General features: G+C 39.4%; 1 protein-coding gene across 7 annotated transcripts in view; it reads right to left on the minus strand.

The window, feature by feature from the left end:
* The window catches only part of SIPA1L1 (signal induced proliferation associated 1 like 1), a 195,462-nt gene that overhangs the window by 159,144 nt on the left and 8,539 nt on the right, over nucleotides 1-27,779 (minus strand). For all 7 annotated transcript variants that reach the window (XM_061997556.1, XM_061997560.1, XM_061997554.1 and 4 more), the window contains exon 2: nucleotides 18,162-18,264. The gene's annotated coding sequence lies outside the window, so the exon portion shown is untranslated. The remainder of the gene's footprint in view (nucleotides 1-18,161; nucleotides 18,265-27,779) is intronic.

Here is a 27,779-nt window from a genome sequence, read left to right on the forward strand (position 1 = left end):
TTTAATGAATTACCTCTGCAAATACATGAAAAATGTTCTTTCCACTCCAATACTCTGACTATTTACAACCCCTTAAAATTATCCCAAGGGCCAAATTATTATACAAAAATTAATTAGTGAAAAACCCCAATGAACCAATTTTTAAATTTATGCAAGAACTACAAAGCACACTTTTCCCCCTCTGCTCTAAGTAGCAGCTGTCCTATTTATCTTTCAGGTCTTTTACTCCACACTATTTACACACAAACTTTGACAGAAGTGCAAGAATGTCTTTTTAAGACACTCAAAAAACCCCCCCTCAAACTAAAAAGAACTATATGCTTCAACAGTCTAGGATAAGCATCAGAAAATAACCTTTGAAAGGAACTATATAACTTTTGTATTGTTTTGAGCTTACCCCCATAAACATTGCTGGCCAATTACATTTCACTAAAAAAAGCCAGGATACCCTCTGGGAAAATAAAAGGTTAGCCTATGCTTACAAAAAGTGGTTCTTTAAACTTTTGTGTATATATATATATAGTATATATATATGTTTCGCCTCCACAAAGACCTTCCCCTCCCTGCTGCCATCTCCCACACAGCCCTTCTCTATAAGGCTCTATTGCCTGGTAAATAACACAAATAAGTAACACCCAGCTGGTAGTCCCTTGGCCAAGAACCTGTGTGAAACAACAGGCTACCAAAGTACTAGTGAACCAGATCAATGGTTGTAGTGCTACAGAACAGTTCTCACACGCCATCTCCGAGTTGTGCAACACACTGCTGGCCCTAGTGCCATGAAGGCAGGTGGCATTCCCTTGAGTTATGGTGTATTTATAGATGTATCTAACAAGATTTAGCAATATTTAGATATTTGTGAAACATAGCAACTGAAGCAAATAAAGGTAACACCAGATCCAGAGTTTTCAAGCTCCCATCACAACAGACAAGTGTGATTCCCTCCTCTCACAGGGTCTTCAGCACTCATTTCTACTACCTGCTCTTGGAAAAGACATTAAAAAGCCAATCTGAATGAAATAGCATCAGTTACATCCACACACCCCTAAATGATGAAGCGAGGCTAACTCAAGCCACGTTACCTAACAGTTTGCTATCACCACAAGCCGTGAACTGATGGACAACTTATTTCCCCTCCACACCCTGTCCTTCTGGGTTGTCTCTCTACTGGCTTTTGGCTGAACTGTGTAGTGCCAGACACAGGTTAACATCATGAAAAGAGAGGAATGGGAGAAAAGGAGCTACTGGTGAAGCAGTTATGGAGGGGTTTTCCAATTCTCTCCCAATGGGAGCTGTTACTTATAGGTAACATATATAATGGCCTCTCTGATATCACCTACAAGCAAAACTTGATTTGCTCCATGATGCACATAAAGAAAAACAGAGCCTATACAAACAGTATTCACACACATATAAAGTTTAAAAAAGCCTTCATAAAAAAGCAAGCAGCAATGGTTTTCAAAGCAAAACTTTGGAACTGCACAAGCCCAACTCTAACAGAGTTTTTTGACAGGTCATCTGAAATCAGGCAGTGTCCAACTTACTTTCAGAGGGCACAAACATGGTGCTTCCCCAGACTTGGGCTTTTGTTCTGATAGTACCTTCAACTGACTAGCACTCAGAGCTTGGAGTTTCATAAAGACATGTATCAGTGTCTGAGGCTCAAAACCAATATCCACTCAATTTTGAACTCAGAGGGGCAGAGTGTTGCTCTGGAGTTGGTTGTCCCCTTGTACCCGGTGCTGGTGAGGCTGCACCTCGAGTGCTGGGTTCAGTTCTGGGCCCCTCACTACAAGAAGGACACTGAGGGGCTTGAGCGTGTCCAGAGACAGGCACTGGAGCACAAGTGTGATGGGGAGCAGCTGAGGGAGCTGGGAGTGTTTAGTGTGGAGAAGAGGAGGCTGAGGGGAGACATCATCACTCTCTGCAGCTACCTAAAAGGGATTGTACGGAGATGGGGATCGATCTCTTCTCTGTAGTAACGAATGACAGGACACAAGAAAATGAGTCCAAGGTGTGCCAGGGGAGGTTTAGAGTGGACATTAAGATGAAGTTCACCAGGAGGGTTATTAAGCACTGGAACAGGCTGCCCAGGGAGGTAGTGGAGTCCCCATCCCTGGAGACGTTTAAAAGACTCATAAATGAGGTGCTGAGGGATATGGTTTATCAATGGGCTTGTCAATGTAAGGTGAGTGGTTGGACTTAATGACCTTAAAGGTCTTTTCCCATTGTAATGATTCTCAGAAGTTAAGCAATCAAGTCTGAAAAGGCTGAAAATAATTTCACCAGGAATGGATTTTTTTTCATTTGCTTTTTTTCCCTTTTTTTTGAAAGGCACCAGTAAGTTTTCACAGTCTGGGCTTCTATCTACCACCTGCAAATGTTGGTATAAATATAAACCCCACATAGCCAAAACTGCATTCAGAGAGCCCTCCATCCTTTCATCCTCTTATTTTCATAAGGTAGATATGCTTCCTCCTTGTTTTGTTATTGATTTGGAGAGATAAAGATTAGGGGGACGAAACAGAAGAAAAGCTGTTTAAATGTAAAGACAGCATTTGAAAAAGAACAAAGCCTTAAGTTTTCACAATGCTGCCAGAATGACATTGCCAATTTTTCTCCTCCTACCCTCTATTATTCTGTGTGATATAATCACATATTACATACAGTTGTTAATCAAAAGCTTCTCAAAGCTTTTCACAAACATCTAGTTAGGTCTTATAAAAGAAATAGCAGTTTTCCAAACAAAGAAGACTGATAGACAAGAGACCTGCTCCAAGACAGTGCCATATCTCACCCAGAATCTGTGTTATCTATTCCTCACTGTGTGCTGCTCAGTGCTTACCTGGGTGCTCCTTAGAGAGCTCTAAAAGCATTTACTACAGACATTTAAACATGTACTTTAAAACTACTTAACAGACCAATCTAACTGCAGAGAAACTATTCTTCAAATAAGGTGCAGGGGTCTTTTTGTATTAGGACCAAAGCATATGACACAAAGCATTCTAATTACATGTGAACAACAGTGCTGCTAAAAGCCAGTCTGGCTAAAATAAAACAAGCTCTTAAGCCCAGTAATCCATGTTAAGATCTGCAGGAACTGAACTGCCACCAAGGATGTGAGCTTCATTTGAAAATGAAGGTAAGGTTTCATCCCCTTCCATTCCTTGAAAGCACACCACAATGAAGACACATCTGTGCAATAAACATAAGCCCAGGTTCCGTTTCAGCGATATTCTGATGAATACCTGGACCCTTCCAACCCAAACCATTCTGTGAACTATAACATTAATCAACTAACACTACAAAAAAATGAGTGATTGGGAACATCAAATCCACTTCCTGAATGGAAAAACAGTAGAAGACAAAGGTTACATTTCAAAAACAAGACACTTTGCTTCTTCCTTTAACATGCTGTTATCACTTCTGCATATAATAAAAGCGACCTTGGTTGTCACGTTGCTCCCTACAAAACAGGCATTTGAAGGAGAACCTACTCATGACTGAAAAGGAGATGAAAAATCTAACCAAACCTCATTGTGCAATTGCAAGTCCTAGGCAAGCTTGTTTTGTACAAGGTCAGTTTAGCTGGAGACACTAATATTCCAAAGCACTTGCTTACAGCCAAGGATGACACCGCTGAGGCCTAACCTTCCAAGAGTAAAATCAGCCAGGCAGCTCAGACAAAGAGCCAGGCCAGCCTGTCATAGATAAGCAGCACTCACACCATCCCTGCAGCTGAAACTGGAAAGATGGGGAGAGGGAACTATTTGGTGGTGGGATTAGCACGGGGCCTTTTTCCAAGATCCCTTCTGAGTGTCTCAATAAGGTGGTGTTCTCTCAGAATTTGAGAGGTGTAATGCTGCAATGGCATGCACCAACGGGTGCAGACATCTTTCTCACCCCACAGAGGTACAAGATGAGTTATAGGGTAATGCTAGTGAAAGTATCCAACCACACTAAACCACTTCACATCACTCCTTCTATATTCTTAACATTTTCTCAGGACAAGCAGAAGGTAGTGCCTAACACAGCCCTGTACAGACAAACTTTCCTTTCTACTGTTGTACAGGATTTATACTTTTAAAAGAACCACATGCCTTAAAGTAATTTACCAGATATTAAAGCTAAAATTAAAAGGCAACGCCCTTTTCTTTATGGTGACCTGACAAAGAAGGTGAACAAGAATTAATTCCAAAAATGCATAATAAAATTGAGAATGTTCATTACACTACAGCCCAAGCTGTGATTAAATAGCCAGTGTTGCAGCTGAAGACGCAACATGCCAACTGAGAGTTTAGTAATACTCTCTATAATAAACCAAAACGCATGATAAGACATGGGAAACCCACAGAAGTAAGAAATGCTTATGAAGACAAGCATCTTAGAACAGGCCTAAGCATCCAATCCTTATTTCACTCCTCACTGTTCCTCATCTATCTGCAGGTAAAGCCCCACAATACCTGTAGGAAATACAAACTTGTAATTGTGCATGAGCTACTATGCAAACGCAAACACAAACTTCTCGCCTTCAGTTCCAAAACTGGCAGTAGCTTTGACAACAAACTGTTACTAATATTATGAGAGGGGAGTAAGGAACCCCCCCCTCCTAAAACAGCAGGTGCCCATGCACACCAACAAAGAGACTGGACAGCCCTATCTGTCCCATACCATCCAAAATTCACTTCAGACATTTCTCTGTGACAAAGTAAAGCCCCAGATCCTTCTGAATTGAGACACAAAACTGTGAATTCCAAATGCAACAGTGCAATCAACACCAGTGACTGGGCACATCTAATTCCCATTTTTAAAAAAACAAGCTAAGAATACATCATGTTCAGCAATCCAGCTGTGAGCATCTGCACCATCTTCACAGCGGCACTCGTGTCTACACTCTGAAAAACCATTTTTAGCTCGTTCATTTAGAAATTATCCCCATCTTTTCTATTTCACAGCCTGATGATGTGCTACTCTGTACCAACCCCAAGATTTTGGTTATCTAAAGGGTTGGACAAACAAACTTCAGCAATTTCTTTTAGAAAAAGTAATTTTTATGACTTTTAAGTGAATATGAACATTAAGAGAGACTCAGTCAAGTTCCACTTCATAATTACTCATTTCTATGAGCATGTGTTGACATTTTTCAGCATATGGCCATTTCTTCTAAAGCACAATCTCAAGTTAAATTTCACATAAGTGACTTAAACTGTTTCCTAGCACTCATGCTTTACTTTTATCTCTACCAGACACAGGACTGCAAGATTTCCTCATAACCACATACTTGGAAGTAAGAGATAGAGAGAAACCGACACAAACCCAGACACATTCTGCCATTCTCTCTTTTGAAATAAGCATGCTCAGTGCCTAAAATAAGCTCTGCTGGATAATTCAATCACTGGTTTAAGTACAATCAGCTACACACACAACATGACCACAGTACTCTTGCACCTGCTTGTCCCAGTTACAATTTGCCCCTACACAAGACCCCCTTCCCTTAATACTTGTATATTGTGACTTTGTATTTGCATCATAGCCAATGCTGTCCATCATTCCAAATATCTCCCCACTCCAATAAACTACTAATTTCAGAAATATTCATTAACTTCATGTTTACTTCTAATTTTAGCCCAGCTCTCATTTCAAATCATCTGTAGGGAACAGTCCCTTAACTCACTATCAGATATCTTTTTATCATAAGATAAAAAGCATGCAATGTCACTCACAAAATCGACAGAAAGTATGACAACCCAGAAATGTAAACAAACACAGGACATCCCTTCCATAAGGAAGCTGAGGAATAAACAAGTTACACAATGCATTGTATCAAAAGCCACATTTGCTGTTTAGTGAAGGCACAAGACAGTCATCTTTTATGGAGGTCTAACAAGCAAAGCAAAATACTAAACAGGAATATATATATATTTTTTATACACATAGGGAGAGTTAAAATATGCAGAGATTGCTGTGTGCCTTTCAAAAGCAATTACAACTTTGATACAATTCCTCTACATGACTTTTACTTGAATGCATCTGAAAAAGTCCACTATAATCAGTACAAAAGAATAGATCCCTTTTGTGCTGATATGCTGGGCTTAGCACTAGTTTAAAATGAAGACCAAAACGTGACTTATTTTACTCTAAGTGCACTGGCTCTATCACTCAATGCAGCATTTTCTTGTCTTAGAAATCTTTTTAAGCCAAAAAAGACACCAAACTATCATAGCTCTGCCTTTTGGAAATAATAACCAGACACAGAAAGGAAGCTGATGCGACAAAACTGCAGAAAATAGTAGTTCAGATTGTTTTTATAAAGGAGAAAAAGGAAGGAAGGAAAAGGGCTATTCAGAATTGGGAAGCTTCTCTGAAAAGATTTCAAAACACAAACTAGTTAGGCTTGGTTTTTATTAGTAAAGTACACAAAAGCAAATTTCTGACACCATAAGCAGTATAACACTGAAACTTCACACCTGCATTAGGACCATCCAACACTGCACTGGTTGTCAGAAGATGCTGTGTGTCAGACACAGTGTCTCAATCCCTCCTAGTGTCCACCAGCATGTACTGAGCAGCAAGCTGGACCACTCTGCTGCTCTGGCTGAGGAAAGTCAAGCAAGTCAAACAGAAAAAGCCTGCATAGATCCAGCAGCTGATGTGACTGACTGTCTATATGTCAATTTATCAGTGCTATTTCTAGAAAGGTAAGTAGGATGCTTTGGCAGAAAGAAATTATTTAGCAGCAGTCCAATGTGAGGTCACTTCCATCACAAAGAGGGTCTGCAGCTCTAATGAGAGTTTGGAATGATCTCAGAAGAGGTTCCAAAGAAACCTAAGGAAAGATTTCTTCTCCTTGTCTGGAGACATTCAAACCCACCTGGACGAGTTCCTGTGTGACCTACTCTAGGTGGTCCTGCTCTGGCAGGGGGGTTGCACTGGATGAGCTTTCAAAGTCCCTCGAACTTGTAAGATTCTGTGTGAGATATCGTTTTACTCTTGGCTGAAACCAAAACTGCACGAGACACTGTCCAACTGCACACACCAGGGCAGTTCCTTTGAACAAAATGCACACCTAGGGAAGGTTTGCAATCATTCAGTTCTGTAATCGCCCACAAAGAGCAAATCTCATTTTCAATACACATTTTAAATCTAATTTTAGGACTCCTTGCCAAATTTCAGCTAAATTAACTTTGTTTATTGTGGTTTAAGAGCAATGCACTTCCACTAGGGAAATCAGGATGAGTATTAGAAAACTCTTTTGTAGGAAATGGGGTGTTTAATGAAAATATTATATTCTCTGACATTTCTAATTCCACTGCATTCATGAAGTAATTCATCAGATTTGTTCTTCACTCTGTCTTTGTGCTCACAAACTGTAAGTGCCTGATACAAAAACCACAACGCATTGGGTCAAGGAGCTAGCCAACTAAATGTTGAATAGAAAGCATCTAATAACTCTAAAATTCTACTTAACAACAATAAAGAACTTAATAGAACTACATAATATTCACTTTCAAAATTTCCTGCCTACTCAGCAAACTCCAGCAATGTTTCATCTTGTTTCATTTAAAAAGAAAATCAACCACAACTTTCAAAACCTGTTGGAAAAGGTTGGTGCCTAAATGCAAAGAAACACCAAGAAACTGGTTTCATTTCTCAGTGTTTCATAACTGAAAGAGTTTTATTTTTATACCAAAAGAAACCCCTAAATAACAGTATTATTGTTTTCTCCTTCCACTTTTTGCAGCTTAATCCTGGCATCAGAAAGTTTCATCTAAAGGATGGCATTTATGCCACTAACCAACATATGTTTTTTGGCAGGCTACAAAGGAGTTGGTGCTCCTCACAAAGCAGCTCTGTGCTACACAGTGCCTGATGCCAGTAAAATGTTCCCTGGAAGTGAAGCCTAGTATATTAAAATGTATGTAAGTATCAGAATCCATACTCTGAACATTACTTTCTCATGATAAGTAACAAAGTTTTCATAGGTCTTGTAATCCAAAAGAGAAAAGTAAAGAGTATGCATCCCATCACACTTCATTTCTAACTCCAAAAACCACTCAGAATGGAGAAAATACAAAAACCACTTGTGGAGAGTGTGAGCAAAAATAGACTGAAGATTCCAGTACACAGTATTTCTGTCTCCCATGCCTTTAAGTAATTATTGCTCTCAAGGCTTTTTGTCTATCCTTTGACAATAGAAACACAGGAGGAATTGTAACTTGAGGAGGAAGAAAGATTGGTTCATAAAAAGGATAAAAAAGAACGGCACCAGAGGTCTATGCATTCATTTTTTTCCCTTATAGATGCACAGTAAGTGATAAAGTTTTTCAATGCAGCTCATATTTTGCTGAGTACCGTATTTTTGACAGGACCATTAGTAGCAGGGTACAAAAGCATCGAAGGCAACACAGTAAGAGACACATCACCTTCTATTCTACGATTCCTCAAAAGTCGATTCCCTGAAATCCAGTGCTTGCACACAGCCGCAAGCTTAACTCATAGCTCAAGCTATTAGGTGGACTTTTGCAACTCAGATTTCTCCGAGCAGATACTATTTTCAGGAACTAATGGACTTGCTTGATGCAGCACTTATTAACCAGACACAGGAGTAAATAACCCTTTAGGTACAGCATGTAGCAACTCTCCTCTAGAGTATGAAGACTGTAAGCATGTCAAAATATGCATGTCTACATACATACATAAAATATATGTTTAGGTATGTTTGCGTAGAAGCTGGTGTTGGTGGAATAACACTGGTTTAGCACATGAACCACGTTCCCACGTTGTTTCGCATTATTTCTTGTTCCTATCATTCTTCTGGAAACCATCAGGAAAAAAGACAAACACATTCTTTTCCTTAATGGAACTTTGCTGTTTTAAATTCATACCTGGTTTTTATGCACCTATAAGCTAACTGAATCTGGATCAAACTATTTGCCTCCAAAAGATCTTCTACCTCTACTTCACAGTGCAGAGAGGAAAAAAAGCCACCATGTACAGGACTCTCTTCTCCACAAAGGAAATGGAGGCAGTTATAAACTAAGGCAATAAATAAATGCTCAAAGCATTCATGGTCACCATAGCTGTGTGACACATTAAAACATTTTTTTTGCTCATTATCCATGCAAAATTCTCATTAACTCCAAATCTCCTTGTGTAAATAGCTGTGTACTTGCATACAATTATGGTGCTGCATCAGGAGGACTTTAAAGGTCACAACACCCTTTTTTGTGAGACCAGCTTTCTGTTTATGGGTCATGTCTTCTAAAAGTTAGCAAAAAGCTATTTTTAGCAAAAGGCAACAATAAAATAACTTTTATTTGGCAAAATTTAAGACATTAATCGCAGCATTTGTACAGCTGTAAATAAAAATTACTGTAACAACTCATTCAACTCTTTGCGGGCTCAAGAGTAAAGAGATATGTCTGCAAATTCTCCCTCAGATGTCAGAAAAGCTTTTCATGAGATTGTTACAACCAATTCCAAGTTTTTTATATGAAAAATGAAGCAAGTCTAAAATTGGAGCTCCTACTACCAGTACTGAGATCACCATATTTTGTTATGGAGTATAACAAACATAAAACCAGAAATCATCTTTGGCAGTTACAGCCCCGTTCTACATTTATCAGTCACTGTAACAAAGCTTTGCTATTAAATCCATCTGACAATCTGATTTCATTATCAGAAATCAGAGAATACAAAACTGCTTTGCTTAAGTTGTCAGGAGGCCTTAGTACAGTACACAGATGAGACTCAAACATCACAGAATACGAACTGAATACTAATACTAGAATACTAACGTTCCTAAGTATCAGCGGAGACGGAGAATCATCTATGTTTAGCAGGCTTCAAGTCCTATGACTTTTATGTGATTATGATTTCTTATAATGAGATTAATTCAAAGACATTTTAGGAAGGAAAACTGTTTTCTGTTTTACCCATTCTCCACAGTTTCAGTCTTATGAGCTATCTCTACAAGAAGGACACTGAGGTGCTGGAGAGGATCCAGAGGCAGGTACCAAGCTAGGAAAGGATTTGGAGCATGTCTCAGATGAGGAAGGGCTGAGGGATCTGGGGCTGTTCAACCTGGAGAAAAGAAGGCTCAGGGGAGATCATCTCACTCTCTACAACTACCTGAAGGAAGCTGTAGGCAGGCAGGGGTCAGGTCTGTTCTCCCTAGTGCCAAGCAATAGAACAAGAGGAAACGGCCTCAAGTGGCACCAGGGGAGGTTGAGGCTGGATGTGAGGAGGAATTTCTTTGCTGCCAGGGTTGTCAGGCATTGGAACAGCAGCCCAGGGAGCTGCTGGAGTCGGCATCCCTGGAGGGGTTTCAGATGCTGCACTGAGGGCAATGGGCTGGTGGTTGATAGGGCTGGGACAAAGGCTGCACTCCATGAGCTTAAAGCTCTCTTCCAGCTGAAACCATTCTATGATTCCCTCTCCAAAATTTCGTATGTCATTTTAGAAGATAAAAATTCTTACACCAAAATTTTCAGCCTCACTAGCCAACTGCAACTTGCCAAGGGAAGTTCAGAAATAGAACCATTCATTAAATAAACACACTGTTCTGCACCAGGCGGCCCACAGAGACTCAACTGCTATGCTATAGCCCATGGAGTGTCAACTGCCACCATCACGTACCCAGGGAAGCTCGATTGCTTCTATAATTAAAATGTACATAATACATTCTGTTTGTTTGCTTGGATGTGCCAGGGATGCCTCAGATTACCAGAATTCATTGCAAAATATTTTTATTGACAAATTCACTAACTAATCTCTTCCTCACCTCCAAAAAGCTTGCTAAAAATTTCTTTCCTGGCAGACAAAACTCCAAATGCTAAGGAAAGGTTCCTTGAGTAGTGTTTCAAAATGAGGATTTTGTTTTACTATTCTAGCCCATGACACACAGTAACATGCCATACTGAGATAACACTGCTTCTGTTTGTAAAACTCAGGGTACTGTAGAAGTGTAATGGAAATTTAATGACTTACATTAAGCCAATTACAACAAAGCCAAGTACATTTAAGTACATCAGTGAAGAACCACTATACAACTATGGCTTGAATTATTTTTAATGTAGGTTAGTCATATCACACACACTCTACTTCTTCCCCCAATGTTTAACAAGAAATAAATAGCTAAAAGTAGCACTGTTTTTTATCACAGGGGAGAAGAAGGTGAGCAGTTGCATAGGAAAAAGCAGTAAATAATTATGAACGATAGCAGGGCTTTACCAAAATCCAGCAATACCATATGACTGCCTAAAATGTTGTATTCTGCCAGATTAACCAAAGACACAAGAAATAACTGCAGTCAGGTAATTTGGAGGGACTATTTTGCATGCCAGGAACTTCCTGGCTGAAAGAGTTAGCTCACATGCAGTTTAGGTGTCACCTTCCTAGTCACAAGTTGTCAGCACTAACAATTAGCATCAGCAGAACAAGTCAGTGCTCTGCTTATAAGAACATTATAAAGCATCCATTTCAAATCAAAAGGTAGATACAAGAGAGCTGGAAATTTGCAGGTAGAAAGTTTTTGGTGGGGGGTTGTTTTCTCCCCACTTTCATAACACTAAAATGTTCAAGTATTGTAGGCAGATTTACCATTTCCATGCAGATCACCTCATCTGTGAATGAAGCTGAGGCAGTTCCTTAGAGCTCCTGTTGATCTACAGCTGAGCCCCAGGACCCACCTGCAGATGGAATACCTAAAGTAGTTAAGGTCAAGAAGTAATCAAAACATAAAGCAGGTAAACTGAAAGCATCTGAGTGCACAGAATGACAAGTTCAGTTAGATAGTAGATAGACAGGCTTCAGACACAACCACATTTGGTCACTTCACAGCAGTTCTATGAGCTGGCACGTTATTGTGACAACTGCCATTTTGTGTTTTAGCACTTGAGTTCCCATCCAAAAAAAGTCTGACTTATCCTTTAAAGCAGCAAAGAACTTGAAAAATAAAAATGTATGCTTTCTGACTATCTGCAACAATTCTTTGGGATGTAACAATTCACTTAAAAGTAACAGGACTGCTTCAAGAAATACCATAGGAGCCTACAGAATAATGGAAGAAGGATTCTTGTACTACTAAGATCTCCTTATTCTATTACTGAGCAACAATTTTGTTTGGGAGCACAACTTGAGGTAAAAACACTGAAGTATTCTGTACATCAGGCACTATTTTTTAACAACAAAAGCACCTAGAAATAAAAGACCAGATGTGTTGGTAGAAAGCAATGTAGCCATTGACCAACAACAACAAAATCATCATCAAGTAGCAAGTGTCCTTGTTATTCCTGTGATTTCAAATCCAAGAACGGGTCAGAAAGGAGACCTTTCTCTTTGTGGAAAGCAACAAGAAGCTTTGGAAGATTTGTTTGGTTTATCTTGTAGCCATGTAATCTTTTTTTCTGCAATACAAAAGAACAGACTTATCTCTCAGAAGTAATTATCCCAGAGCATCACACATACTCGCAATTAATTTTCGAAAGCAAGATGAACTTCCACAAACATTATCATTCATGAAACACTAATTACATTAGGATTATTGTGTGATTTTTTTTAAATACTATTCTATAATTAATATATATCACTTGAGACAGTATCAGAAACAAATTCATTCACGTACACATGTGCTCCTTCACAAGTATTATGTTTGGCACTTTCCAATCCCAGAGCCTAGAATTTTCTGGAAATCTCAAAGAAACACTTTTCAAGGTAAGTGGACTCAAATTAGCCTGAACATCTTCTCCTTGCTACCCAAAATGTAACCTGATGCCTCTAAGATACTCTCAAAATCACAGAGGGGTAGGAGTTGGGAGAGATCTCCAGCAATTATCCAGTCCAAACCTCTGCCAAAGAAGGTTCCTCTCCATCAGGTCACACAGGAACATGTCCAGGCAGGTTTGGAAACCTCCAGAGCAGAAGCCTCCACACCCTCCTCCCTGGGCAGCCTGGGCCAGGGCTCCCTCACCTCAACATCAAACAAGTTTCTGCTGGTGTTTGTGTTCCAGCTCATGTCCATTACCCCTAGTCCTGTCACTGAAGACAACAGAAAAAAGTGTCACCAAAATCTAGCACAAATCACAGAATCTAAAGGGTTGGAAGGGACCTCAAAAGACCATTATTTTTACATTACCTTACTGTCTCTCACAACATACACACCAGCCACCTTTCTACATTGTGTAGCTCTGACCCTCAGCCAGCTGCTTTGATACTGACAGGTCTAAAATACACCTGTGTATTTGCAGCATATTGATTTACCCGGTCTGTGAGGGAGATGAGGAACAAAGGTCCAGGAAGGCAGCACCCTGGAAGACTTCCCCACCACCTGAGCCCAAGGAACAGACACAAAGAGCCACCTCAGCTGCATCACAATACCACACGCAGTTTAACTTAATTGCAGTCACACATTTTATTCAAGTTTTAAGTGTCTGAACAAAAGAACCTGTTAGGTAAAGCTGAGATTTATAGTATTTGTTCCTTTCCAAAACATCATTAAATCAGCTTCTTATTACACAGCAACCTTGAGGAACTGTTCACCACATATTAGAAATGCACCTTCGTAAGTGTAGCAAACAAGTCAAGGTGTGGTTGCCTCATAACTGGCAGCTAACGTGTCTCTTTCAAATATTTCCAGTTCTAATGTGCAGCAGCTTGGGTTTCAGGCAGAATAAAGCAACAGGTTAAAACGCATTCAAGAGTTATCTCATGCCATTGCCTCAACCAGGAGGTGTGCCTTTTGGCTCTGCTAGAGATACTCTTCCTTATTCATCTCACTTCACTTCTCCTGTTCAGAGAAAACCATCATCATTTCTTTACAACAAGGTATATAGTGAAGCATCCTAATTTCCATAAAGGGAAGACCAACCATTTAGGATTTGCTGAAGAAGACAACAGGCATAGAAAGACTATTCAATGTAATACATCCCAGAAGTTCAAGAGTATACATGGAAATTTAAATATGAAGTGGGAGATAAGAAGCAGCAGTAAGCTTTTTTTAAATGGTGACCAAAGGAAGGGGAAAAGAAAGAGAAAGAAAGGGTGACACACTGATAACTCTTCTTAAGAATATACACTTAGACTATGCTCATAAACATGTATGAACTGGCAGATACAGAAACCTTGGTAAACTTTGCATAGCTAAAAGGTTGAGGTTCAGATTCAGAATCAGTCAGAATAACTTTGTCTGAAAGTCACTGTGGATAGCTATAGAAGGTTTGGTGATTGTGAAATAGAATGCTTTGTGAAATCCAGCTGTATAAATGCAACAGGAAGGGGAAAATAACCTCAAGTGAATCTACATATAAACAGGCTTCACATTTGTTGTTAACCCTTCAGAAAGAGACTTGAAGTCACTATGGATAATTCAGTACAAACATGAGCTTTATACCATCAGAAGGCAAGTTAAAAGGAGCTATTTCAGAAAGGGAAAACAACACAGAAATCACAATCACATACACAGTTCTTCTAGACTACTGTTTGTCAGCCACACTGTTCAAAAACAGTGTTCAATACAGCACAGCTTCCATACAAACAAAAATTAGAGAGAATTATAGGCCTTGGAGAGATGAGAAGACTCAGCTAAAATGACAAACACAAGCAGGAAATCGGCATCCATGACATACAAGAATTGGTGAAATCTCAGTGAGATAAATCAGACTTTAACAAAAACTTAAGATCACTTTCCTTCACCGCAACATATAATTGTGATCACAGGACAACATCAAGGTCAGAATTATAGTTTGATTCAAGAAGTGAATCCACTGGAGATCACGCACTTTTTAAATTAAAACCCCAAATCTGTCATCTCCAGCACTGGCAGTCCTGAAGCTAGGAGAACACTGGAAAAATAACTGCTTGCAGTATACTGTTTCTTACATTTTTCCCCTCATATAAAAAAACTAAACAAGAAGTGGGGGAGAAGTTAAGTACAGTGTGAGCAGTATTTGAAGTCTAGATTTACCAGTCCCCAAAACTTATTTGTAAGACAGTTTTAATTAATAAGCATCTAAATCACTTTCAGATTATCAAAAAAAAAAGTAATGTTTTCTCCCTTTTCAGTACACAGGATATCCCACATTTCCTGACTACTACCAGAACTTTCTCTTATTAAATCAAAGGTTTCTAGACTCCATTTGGGGCAGGGGAGGGGGTAGAATGCCGCAAGTGTCACAAATGAGTCACCTGAAACTACAGACTGGCAACTGAAGTTGAAGAACATCCTCCATTAAGGAGGTCCCTATAAAGTCTGAAACAAATCCCACACATTCTGTTATCATCAGAAGATTCATATTAGCTTGAACTAAGCACATAATGGGGGAAAAAAAGATCTTAAAATGAAGTCTGGGATACTGACAAGAAGCTAGATTCCTTTTCATGCACCAAACTTTCAACTGCTAAAGGCTTGCATTCAAATCCTTATAAACACCTCTTATTTGTAAAGCACATAATTTAAGATTATGCAATGGCATCATGGCTGCCCCAAAATACTATGTGCTGAAAGCACCAAAGTGTTTACAGACAAGGCTTGCCAGAGAATCACTCCATCAAAACCACAGCTCAACCACTACTTGAGCTAAACTTGTTGGAACTAGACTGAAATACAGATGTAAAGTGTGCTCATACTCGATTGCAAAATAAATGCCAGTATAACAAAAACAACACACCTGTTGGAATGCATCCGCAGAAGCAATCTGCAGTGGAACAGAGCTGGCAGGGAGGATGATGTAAAATCAATTTGAAAAGAGAAGACAGAAAAAGAACAGCAAGTTTCTTTACAGGTACAAACACAAAATTCATAAATATCTCATCAGTGATGTTGTTTAGAAGAGTTGTTTCTCCTCCTTTCTCAGAACTGCACACAGAAATGAGAGGAGTGGTGCACTCAAACGGAGGGAAAAACAAACAAAACACACAAATAGAGGAAAAAAACCCAAGGTATCTGTCACCTACAGACTTTGAGTACAGCTTAAAGCATAACTAGATTATTCTCATCCAATAGCTGCAAAGAAAGAGACTTTGTCTCCTTCCACTTACCAGTATCCAAAGACCCAGCAGTCTCAATTAACATCCTCATTGCAGAAGGATATAAAACCAAAAGAAATACAGAAGAATTGTTGTGGCTGTGAATTCTCATACACAGCAGCTGCACTATACTCACAAAGTTGCATTTGTTACAACTTATATTCTTTTTGTTTTACTAACAGAAGTTGTACCAGCTTTCAGGTAAGCAAGTTCCTTTCCCAGTTTGATTTGCTGCTCTTTAAAAATGTATTTACTAGCTTTGCTGGTCACCAGAAAAGGCAAAATGTAAAGACACAGAAACACCTTAAATTACCACACTATTTTTAGGATGTGGTTTTATGAGTAAATGTTTTGGTACAGCTTCTTGCCTGTCCACTGCCTTCTCAACTGTGCAAGCAAGTACGAGGTGGAGGAGGATGTGATGGAGACACAGCAAAATGAGTCAATGACTTGTGCACCGGTGACGTATCTGGGAGGGAGGCCCAGAAGCAAAATCTAGCATTAAAAAAAGCCAGTCATAATGTAGTTTCAAGTGTAGATCTGACACATAAGATACTCTAGTTCATCATTAAGTATATTACATTAAGTTTCGAGTCTCTTTTCTAGGCTGTCAAACAGACAGATTTGGGAGACGCATCTCTCAATCTGCAAAGAAGGAGCGAAATCCTCATCTCCAAAACTAGCACTAAAGCACATTTCAGTCTTGGGTGCTTACACAATCTTAGAGAAAAAAACCACAACAGACCACATCCCCTACGCAAAACCGTAAATCCTGTGTTAACCATACATTGCTGCTTTGAACACGTAAGATTGGCTCACCGACATTCAGAAGATGGCCTTTAAGTAATAGATTAACAAGTGTTTTCTCTGTGCAGTTTAGCTTCAGTAGCAATTACCCAAGAAGTCTAAAAATTCACAGAATACTCTTCTATCAAAAATCAAGAACAAAATAGAATCCATTTTGGAGAATAACCGAACTCATTACACTGAAGGGCCTAACTACCCCTCAAAAGAAGGCACTAAGGAAAAAGGTTTTTAGCATTTTCAATAATGTCTAATCTGTAAGGAGGAAAGAGGACCTAAGCTATTATTAGTTTAACATCATAAGTGTACGTTAAAACCACTTTCACTCTTCCCTCAACTGTCCTTGTTTTAGGAAGCATGAAGGAAAAAAAAATACCTTCACACAAGCGAATTACTTTCCCCTGCTCCACCATGTCAAACACAAAAACTCATGTTGCAAAGAAAAATTAAGCATTGCATCACAGAAATTACATTTTCCTTGGTAGAAATAAAAGAGCTTCAAAGTCTAAAGTCACAGTACTAAGTTAATTTTGCCACAGATGATCATTCCTGCCCAAGACCCTTCTAAATGCCTACAAATGACTTTAAAAAGTCATTCTACTTTTAATTAGAGCCCAAAAGAAAAGGTGAGAAAATCTTACTATGAAGCAGTCACCTACAGCTATGAAGCTAAAACTCAAGAGAAACAACAAAAAAATCACAGATACAGCTTAACTATGCATCATGGAACTAATCCTTAATAGAAATAGGAGGTTTCATTCTCAACCCACTTCTGTTCAAGCCTCTTCACAATGTCAGCTTTCTACTGCATAACAAAAAATCATCAGGCAAAACTTTCATATCTGACAAGAAAAAAATGAAGCTTTTCAAATTCAAATGAAATGCATTTTAGGATATTTCGAAACCAAAGCAGCTCCCTGCAGTTACTCTTCACTAATAGCCATGACCTCCATATACTAAAACCGGTTTACCAAACGTTCTGCTTCTCCTAGGTTTCACGGCCAACATGGCACTTCATTTTGCTATCCCATCTCAAAACACACATGCAAAAAAATTCACCTCCTTTGCTTCAACAACCTCAGTGTTCTGCCATGATATATCTGTAATGTGGAAAGCACTTCATGTCTGCCACTACCATTTTCCAGGGTTTAGTATTCAGAAGGACCATATATTGACTTATGCTGGGATGGAGAAAGACTGAACTTGACTGCTGTCTTTAGCTTTCATAATTTCTTTTGTTCTTTTAACTTACATAGCAGGAAGTGGCACATTCTGTTTTACAGTAGCCAAATATCCACAAAAGGAAGGCTTACAGAAGATAACTGAATTCTTACCTTGCTCATCAATTCCTCTAGATAAGTGCAGGTTCGCAAAAATCTTCAGGTTTTCATTCCTGTCAGAGCTATGATCTGGTTGTGTCCGAAGAATGGTTTTCACCTAAAACATAACAAAAGTTGCAGATTTGATTTTATGGCAACAGTATCATGACACACACAAGAATATATCTGTTTTTCTCCAAAGTATGTATTCTAAACTTGTTCTCTTCTTTTGTACAAACCTCATCAACAAAAACTGTAGTCAGCATTGTAACCGTATAAGCAATTTGCAGAATGAACTGATAAAACTGAGTGAGACTACATGGCAAGTTTAATTAGAGGTGCACTATATGCTTCAGTATTCCTTTAGATACACAAAAGGAATCAATTTGTTCAAAACACAAAAAGCCCTTTTGGCAAGATTTTTCCTTTAGCTGAACCATCAGTTTGAACACTGGTTGCTGAAAGCATCACTCATTTGCATCCCACAGTAATAACAGTAACTGGAAAAAGCACAGGAGGAACACAGCTCTGAACCACTTGGTCCTCCTAGAGAAAGGATACTTTAAGATGACAGAAGAACTTGCCAGATCCATATGCTTATTAGCAGAAATAACCACTGACTTTGTGCTTGGTGGTGGATTTTTCCCCTAATTAACCTTCCTCTGATACTTGAGGTGACCTTTACCAAAGTCTCTCAGCAGCAGTACAGCAGCAGCCTTAAGATGTACTGAGCTACTTCCAATTTTGCAATTCAATTTCTCTCTTACTTTACACATGACTAGAACTGCAAACCATCAGATTCTAAAAATGAAATGCCTGTGTCCAGGCAAATGTACACAGTCAAGAAGCTTCGTACATACAACTTAATGACAATACGGTACAAAAAATGCAAGCATTAATGTTTCAGTCTCAACTTAAAAATACAGAAATGTGATTATACTTGGAACACATGTTCTAGTATCAGTTTTTAGTTCTTTTTTTGCAAGCTGGAGTTAAGCCTTACCTTTCAGGAGAGACAGTGATCAGTACAGTCACATTATAAAGCAGTATGCCAAATCAGTTGCACTTTACTTTAGTAAAGGCTCTCAATCAAAAGACAACTTGATACAGGTCTAGAGTTCAACAGCAGCACATTCCTCCTTCCCATTAATTTCTCTTCTCTTCCAGTGGCCATTAGCCAATGGTTCAGTTAATTACTTGCTGTGGATGCCATTATGCGAAGTAGAATTTAGCTTTTAAGAAGCCTCCATTTTATCTACTAAAACACACAAAGACTAACCAAGGCAGTACTGTGCATGGAGCATTCTCCCACTAGTGAAAACGGAAACAACAAACGTTTCCTGGTTTTAGCAGGAAAAAAACATGTTTAATAATGCACTTTGTGGCAAAGAAAGAAAACAAACAGTTCTGGTTTCCCATACTGCAATTTTCTTCAGCTTGTGTCCTACAAGCAGTTCCACATATGAAAGAGTTCACACATAAAATCAATTCTAAAGTAACAACAGCTGTATTTCCCTTCTTATTTTCATCTCCCAATCCCTCAGTCCTCAAAATACAATTACCATTTGTATTTCAAGATATCCAAGACACCAGACAGATCTTCACCCAGAAACAGTAACATCTCTACAGCTTCCCACGTGAAGACACTACAATTTCATACAAATTAAGGCAGAGACTTCCCATCTTAAAATGCTGCCTTGCTTTCTACCAGAATGTTCATGAATTCTACGTGTAAACCAAAAAACCAGGTTGCCACAAATTTAGTGAGTTTTAGCCGACTCACAACTACAATAAGTATTATTTTAACAGCAAGGCTAGGAATCTGAGCAACTAAAATGAAAACCTTCAAGAAGCAGAGTACCACCATTAGCTATACTACTATTTTTACTAACAGGTCTTTTTACTTCCAGTGTTAGTTTTAGGTCCTAAACAGCAAAGCTTCTGTAAGAAATGCATTTAATAGCTTTAAACTTTAAGAAGTTTGTAACCATGAACACTGTGGATGCTCTTTCCTCTTTTCTGCCACCTGAAGAAAAAGTGAGGGGAAGTCAGCATTCACCTAAGCTAATAAGAAAGCAAATCAAGGCCAAAAAAAGAGTATATATGCACTACTGACAGTTTAAAAAAAATGGCCTGTAAAAAGGCTTTGACTGGAGTTTTAACACAAATCAGTCTCTTGGGGACAGTGCACACACTTTTATAAGCCATTTTAAAAGACTACAGAAATGGAGTTGCAGGTGCATTCCAAAAACTAGTTTGTCCTGTACAGCTCATAAAAACATAAACCTTCATGAGAAGAAAAACTCCAAGAGGTGGAAAACTTGAATTAGTTGCAACTCCACATGACAACCCACATAATTTCACAGCAGATGAAAAGAATCACTCAAATAATCCAAGAAGCATGAAGCCATTCAAACAGGCACTGTTTACATTTTTATCTCATCTGTGTCCACTGATCAAATTAACAGAAAAAAAGTAACCCTGGCAAGATAGCTAGAGTGGCTCAATTAGACATAATTATGCCTGATAAATCTCTTCCCATGAGGTGAAAGGCAAGACAGCTGCGACAAGCACAGGCTGCGAGCTATTTATCCTGAAACACTAGATGGTATATTATAAACAAAGCTAGCAAGCCAACCTGCCAGCAGCCCATGGCACAAGTGCTGCAGTTGCCAAAAAAACAATGGTGTGCAGGTCTCAGCAAGTTTTAGCTGAACTTAGTCTTTGGCAAAAAAAATCCAAGTCATGTGACCAGTAACACTACCATGGGAGAGGTGTGAACCTAAGCCAAAGGTCTGAATAACAGACAAGCCATGTAGTGAAGGTAAAGTGTCTTTTTTCACTGGTTCATGTGGAAGGTTGATCACCAGTGAATAAACAGTCACTGTCTCATCTCTGTTCCCCACCACCACTTTTTGTTGCTCTACTCAGTGTTCCCGAAAACACCTGCTTTCACATTCCTCCCAGAAGAATTTATTCTGACATGACTTATTGATTTTAACTGTGACACATTAAAATATGGTACGAAGTGCATCCCTGCATGCAGATCAAACCAACAGTGATTTATAAAATGAAAGCTGACACTAAGAATAAAGTTGGCAGAAAACTACCTTTTCCACTCCCAAGCCAGACAACCACAACCAATACATCAGTAGGGTAACTGAGATGATGTGCAACTATTCCAGCTCAATCTAGACAGGGAAAAAAACTTCAAAGAGCAGAGAAACACATTGATTAAATTTGCAGTGGTGTGAAGCAAGTTTGGTGACAAATTAGAAAGTCTCCTTTAAGCTACACAATTTAAGTAACTTCCTGGAAACGGTGATATGGTAAAAAAGGGATTTCAAAGGTTCCTCATGCATCTAGAAATAAAAATAGACATTTCTGAAAATGCACCATTTCAAGCTGAAAGATTGTATTACACACACAGTGCCTGTCAATGCTCTGCCTAAACCTAGTGGGTTACATCCACTTACTCGGCAGTAGAGAACTCAGCTGAACGTGCGTGTCCAGGCAGTTTCAGACTGCCCTGTGTAAGACGGATGGAAGCATATTCAGCAGAGATACCACTTAAGCAGCTGGGTTGCTGAAGTACATGAAGAGCAAAGATGGGCTGAGATGCCTGGGATCTCTAGAGAATGCTTGAGGGATCATCTTTGTATCATATTTGATACAAAACAACAGTCACCTAAAAAGTAAGTTAGTAAATTTTGCTGCAAATCCGAGCTGTGCTTCAGCTCCCATTAGAAGTGTGGTAAATCAAAGAACAGCCAGCAAGGCACACAAAATACCAGTATCCCTTTAAGTAATAAATAGTCCAACCTATAGTACCAAGCCTCTCTGGAGGTACAGGGATGAAGCAGTAAATCCACCTCTATGCATTTTTCCTCCATTTCCATATGGAAAAAGATGCTGCATTTACAGAGCAGAGACAGACTGACCTCTAGCAGACTCTGACGTACCCTTTAAAGGTCACTCTTTAAACAGAAGTTTCAGATCCAAAGCATTTGTGTGTCAGTCTTCCACAGAAAGACTAGACATTTCCATGCAAACCTGCAGGACTGTCACCTGCTTCCACAGACCAGCAAAACACCAGTGACTGGATGATGCTTTTTAAAGCTTTTCTGGTAACAGTCACGCTTTAGAGGTAAGAGTTGTATCAGACTAGCAGATCAAAAAGTGAATTTGTCATACTGTTCCTTATCTCATTGAGAGATCCAATGAGTAGCTCTAGCATGCAGCTGCTGTGTTGCTCACAAACAGAAAGAGAATAGAAATCAAATAATGTAACACAATTTCTGAATGGTATCCTGGAGAACTTCTTCCCTTGACACCTGACAGGCACTGTGCTGACGCAGTGTTCAAAAATACTTAGAACTGAAACACGTTAAACACCAGAAACATCCTGTAAACACCAAAAAACTTACTTTACGTGCGACTGAACACTGAAAGGAATCACACACAGAGACTATTGAGTTTCCATACTCAGAGGTGTTCAAAATTCAACCAATGTCCCAAGCAACCTGCTCTAGCTGATCCTACTTTAAGCATCAGGGTTGGACTAGAGGATCTCCAGAGGTCCCTGCCAACGAAGAACACAGAATCATTAAGGTAACTGCATCTGCAGAGTCAGTGAAGATTACCCTCCATAAAACCAGAAGTGTAATACACACGTCCTTCTGCAAATCTGTCTTTGCAAAGGACTCTTCAGCTCGGAGAAGATGCAAACAGAAGTTACTCCTCTTTCACTGCTCATGAAAATAAAACTCTGAAAGAAACAGAAATCTATCATCCATGTCTAGAAAGAGAGACAAACTTTATCTCTACAAATGTTTGAGAAAGTTAATAAAAGATGAAGTGTTGGCTTCATGACCATCAACAGCAAATCTATGCACTACCATGTCACTGACCATGATAAATTGGATCCAAATGAGATCAGGCACATGATCAAACTTTATCAAGTGTGACAGAACATGATACCAAACTGATACCAGTGGCAGAGAAGTGCATAATACTAATAACCATAATAATAACCAGTGTTCTAACTTGTAATCTTAAGATATATTTGGATATATTATTACATACCCTTCCCATCACCTGACATAGCAAATTTCTGTGCTATTTTCCTGTCCTCTTTTTACCAAGAGGAAAGTTAAAAGTGCTGTGCGTTGCAGCAGCAACTTGAGTGCTGATTGATGTTGAAGGGCTGAAAAAGGCTTAAACTTTGACAGACTACTGTCACCTAAACCACAAAACTCTGCTATCATGGCAGCCAAAAAATAAGTTGTTATCCTAGAAGACTTGTGTGCCATTAAGCCTTGCAAATAGGGCAAATGAAGAAACCAGTATCCTTCTTTAGTCTTAAAGGGAAGTGGGATCAAAGTCATTCAGTCTGAGGAGAAAGAGGAAGGAAGGTGAGAGTTTACTGAGCCCATAATTGCACATCATATGGCAGTTACCGAGATCAAGAGGCAAAAAGAGGAGTCTGGCCCAGTTACTGCTTCACAAGATGCCACAGTCACAGACAAGCAAAGTCAATATGCAGCTTATTCAAAGACCTTCCCCCTCTCAGATGGATATAAACACTTTGTTTCACCTCTTTAAACCCACCCTGCCATCAATCCTAAGTTCAAAACTAAACCTCTACAAATGCTACTTTATCTGCAGCCTGATTGTCCAACATTCAAAAGCATTACAAGTGCAGAAGATACCATGTTTTCTCCAAGTCAGGATGTCCTCTCTTTGGATGGTCTCTCCTACCACCTGTCTACTGAGACCCACAGCAATTAGTCTTTGCAGTCCCTTGACTAAGTACCAAATTCTTTTGAAGACTTGACAGAAATCTATACAGAACAAGCAGTTACATGAACTAATAAAGCCCACTACATTCAAATCTCATATATAAATCTGGACAAATATGACAGATCTATATACACCAGATGAAGTTTCTCCGATGCAATTGTGTTACAGATCTTCTCTGTTGACTAACATCATCCTTATCCACGCTGCAGCTCCTGATACCACTGGGACTCACTCACTAGTCCACTTTTACATCGTGTTGGACTCTAGGGGCCAGAACAACAGCCATCACATTCAAAATATTTAGGAGGTTGGGGAGAAGGAAGATGTGTTACAGAGGAGAAAAATAAACAGGCAGGCATACACTGAGCATAAACACACAAGCTGGTTTCTGTAGGCAACCGAAAACTGAGGGCAACTTTGCCTCAAATCTGTTACCAAATATCTAGGATACAACCACCGCAGTCTCAGCAGTTACTGCTACACAGCACAGATACTTGATTGAGCTAAAGAACATTATCCACACATTTGCCAGAACCAGACAAAAAGTAGGATAGAAAAACTGCAAGAGTGACGATGTGAAGCACACTGGCTGACTCTCACAAGGCAGTGTCAGCAGAGACATCCTCTGAAGTACCATAAGGCACTATTCTGCAAGTAACGCAATTCTTCCTGAACATGAGTTAAGAGCCCACACCAGACATTAACCCAGATTTAAAGGAATACTTCCAAATATCGTCATGGCCTTAGATTTGATAATCACTGCAGGTTTCATTTAGCTGCTTTGCGTGCAGGCTGTTTTATTTTTTGCAGTTTTAAACACAGTCTCATTTTGTATTGCTACAGGTCAAGAACATAACAGTTCAATAAGACAGGGATGTTTAGGAGGCAATTAAAATCCAAAGCAATCTATCCCAGTATTCATTTGTAGCATGCCAGCTGTTATGCTGGCACCACTGATCTTCTGACCTTTGAGTTAAAATCACTGGACTAACACCACAACCCTGCGAGCCACGTGAGCAAAATGCTGTGCCTAAGCTCGGTGAGCCCCATGAAAGGGAAGACTAGCCAGCCCATATGAAGTGCTCTGCTACTGCTATTAAACCCTGATGCAAGCTACCCACTCATGTTGCATTGTGCCCTGTAGGCACTGTCAGTTGAAGCTGGAATAGCACATAGGGCCAGGGCACAGGTTTGAGCACTCATCTGTAACAGTCACAGTCAAGTTTACTAAGGAACACTGATGTGCAAGAGATCCCAGCAGGCTAGGGACTGCTCCCAGTAAGCAGGAGAGGTTTGCACCACACAGAGCCACTGTCTGGAGAAGAAAATGGGCTGCAGACAAGTGGGGATGCAGCCACTAGATTCCTCAGAGCTGGCCCAAGACTGTCCAACATAGCTTTACAGCTAGTTATGAATAAATTTGTCCCCAGCAAGATGAAATCTAAAGCCCAAGGCAGCTTCTGCTCTGAACACTATTACAGATTTCTCATGTGTGTGTTAAAATAACTTGCTCAAGGGCGTCTGTATTTCCTTATTTCACAAAGTCAATGAGTTAAAGTAATGAATGAATATGAGGCACTGATATTACACTAATGTCACATCAAAACACAATCTCATTAGTACCCATACATGAGCGAAGTCAAGTGCACTCAATGCAGCACAGCACAATTATCATGCTGCATCATATTAGATGACTCTGTGTCTTGCCTAAAATGTCAGATTGGGGCGCTCGCTCTTTCCAGACCATGGAAATACAGACACAAGTATACATTACTTATCTATTGTCAGTGTTTTAATTGCCCTGCTTGATTCACTTCCAGGTGTTTAGACTTGTCTTTTAATCAAAGCAGGTAGTATTGTCTAAAATTAAGTTGGGAAGTGTCAGGAAATCAAACTTCATCCCAAAAGCAATTCTTTCTGCCGCCAGTAGAAACAATTTATAGAACCTGCCCCACATATATCCCTTTCCTTCCCAGCAGCCTTTCAGGTGCAGAAAGAGAGCAAATCAGATCATACTAGCTTTACTGGAAGCAACAGCCTGCTCCTCACATGTAATCGTGAGATTGGGACAACCTGCTTCTGTTCTCAACAAGAAAGCGCCTCAAGAAGAGAGCATTCTCAAAGTTGTATATTGCTATTAAAACAGTCCCTTCCTCTGCAGCCAGGTCTCTGATCACCTAGTCTCAGAAAGAAGAGGTGACTGAGATCAAATGATCTCTTCCAAAGGCACAGCTATGGCTCAAGGGTAAGCCCTTCTCAATTATCTTCCTCCTGGGGAAGATACCAGTAACTTTTCAGCACAATTATTCAACAAGATCACGACAAGAGCTCACTTTCACAAGTAGTTTCATTAATATTGCACATGTACATCACAATGACATTCAGCACTAATTAACATGGTTATAAACTGAACAGCAGTGGCACTTCAATAGTATCCTAAGTCTTTGATTCCAAATGTTGAGCACAGGGATAACATGACACTGCCATGTGACTCAGGATGCCAGTATTCAACTGACAAACCTACCTTAACTCTAAATACATTGCAAGAGCCTTCGGCATCTCACTACCTACCAAGGTGGCAACAAAGAAGGATTACAGCAAATAAGACAGCTACTGCAATTAACATTTAAGTCAGAAACTCAGTGCAAAGAGAACAGATTCCAAAAGAAAAAAATTCACTATCTTTAGAAAGGTATTTTTTCTACCTGGCAAAATTGCTTCAAACCTCTAACATGGAAAGGTTCTTGTACCTCCTTTATCAGAAAAAAAGAAAACAGTTTAATGCAGAAACCAACCACTATTTAAGGGTATTCTTCATTATACCATGCATGCAATTACTTCATTTTTATTGCCACCTGTAAAATGTTACTGAAACAGAGCAGTACAGCACATACCTGGTGTATGCTATCCTCATGTCATGTACCTGTTACAAAAAATAAAGTCCTAATTTGCAGCTTCAAGTAAGAATTAATTCTAGTCATGTTTTGTGACAGTATGTGGCGGGGGGGGAACTAGTTGTTCTGAAAGAAAGCAGCATTCCAAATTTAAGATAAACCAGTCATAATTTTAAGCACTTAGGTTTATCTTTATAGAGCTGTGCTGATTCTTCTCCCACCTCCCCTCACATACACCTTCAGTTCTTCTCTCAGATTTAAAGCTAGGAACATTAGATATCTTTGGACCTTTCTTTTCTAAATTATAGCACTCAGAGGAAGGAGGAAGGAACAGAACATGTTCAGACAGTTTCATCTATAATACCTAAACACCACTCAAAAAATTGCTTTTTCAGTACTATTATCTACCAAAAAGTAAGTACCAGCCATGCTTATTCTGGATGCTGTAATGACATGCCAAATGGAAGTTCACTGTTCAGCCAAAAATCTTATGGTCCACATTACAAAAACTGACAACTGGAAGGCAAACAACAGTACTGTCATTTACAATTCCTCCTCATCTGAGCCCAACATTTTCTAGTCAACGATAGTTCCCATTGTTATTACCCTCTCCACCTTCCCTAAAGTCCACCACACTACCATCCAGTACGTTCCAAATAAGTGACCAAAGTGCTACTTTATAAATCTGTCCACCAGCTCTCCATTTCATCAAGTATTTCTTAAAGTTTCACCCTTGTGGAGTCTATTACACACAAGTGAAAGATGAAATAACGATTTTATCTACAAATTCCTTCTTTCCTTACATCAGTTTGAAAGAACTGTCTTATTTAGACCTCTGCACCTCAAGAAGCTGAAGAAATCTATCACCAATAGTTATACTACATCATAATATTTGGCAAGACCCACCTGGACATGTTCCTATGTGACCTGATCTAGG

Source organism: Colius striatus, chromosome 6 (assembly GCF_028858725.1).
Source record: "Colius striatus isolate bColStr4 chromosome 6, bColStr4.1.hap1, whole genome shotgun sequence".
NCBI lineage: Eukaryota > Metazoa > Chordata > Aves > Coliiformes > Coliidae > Colius > Colius striatus.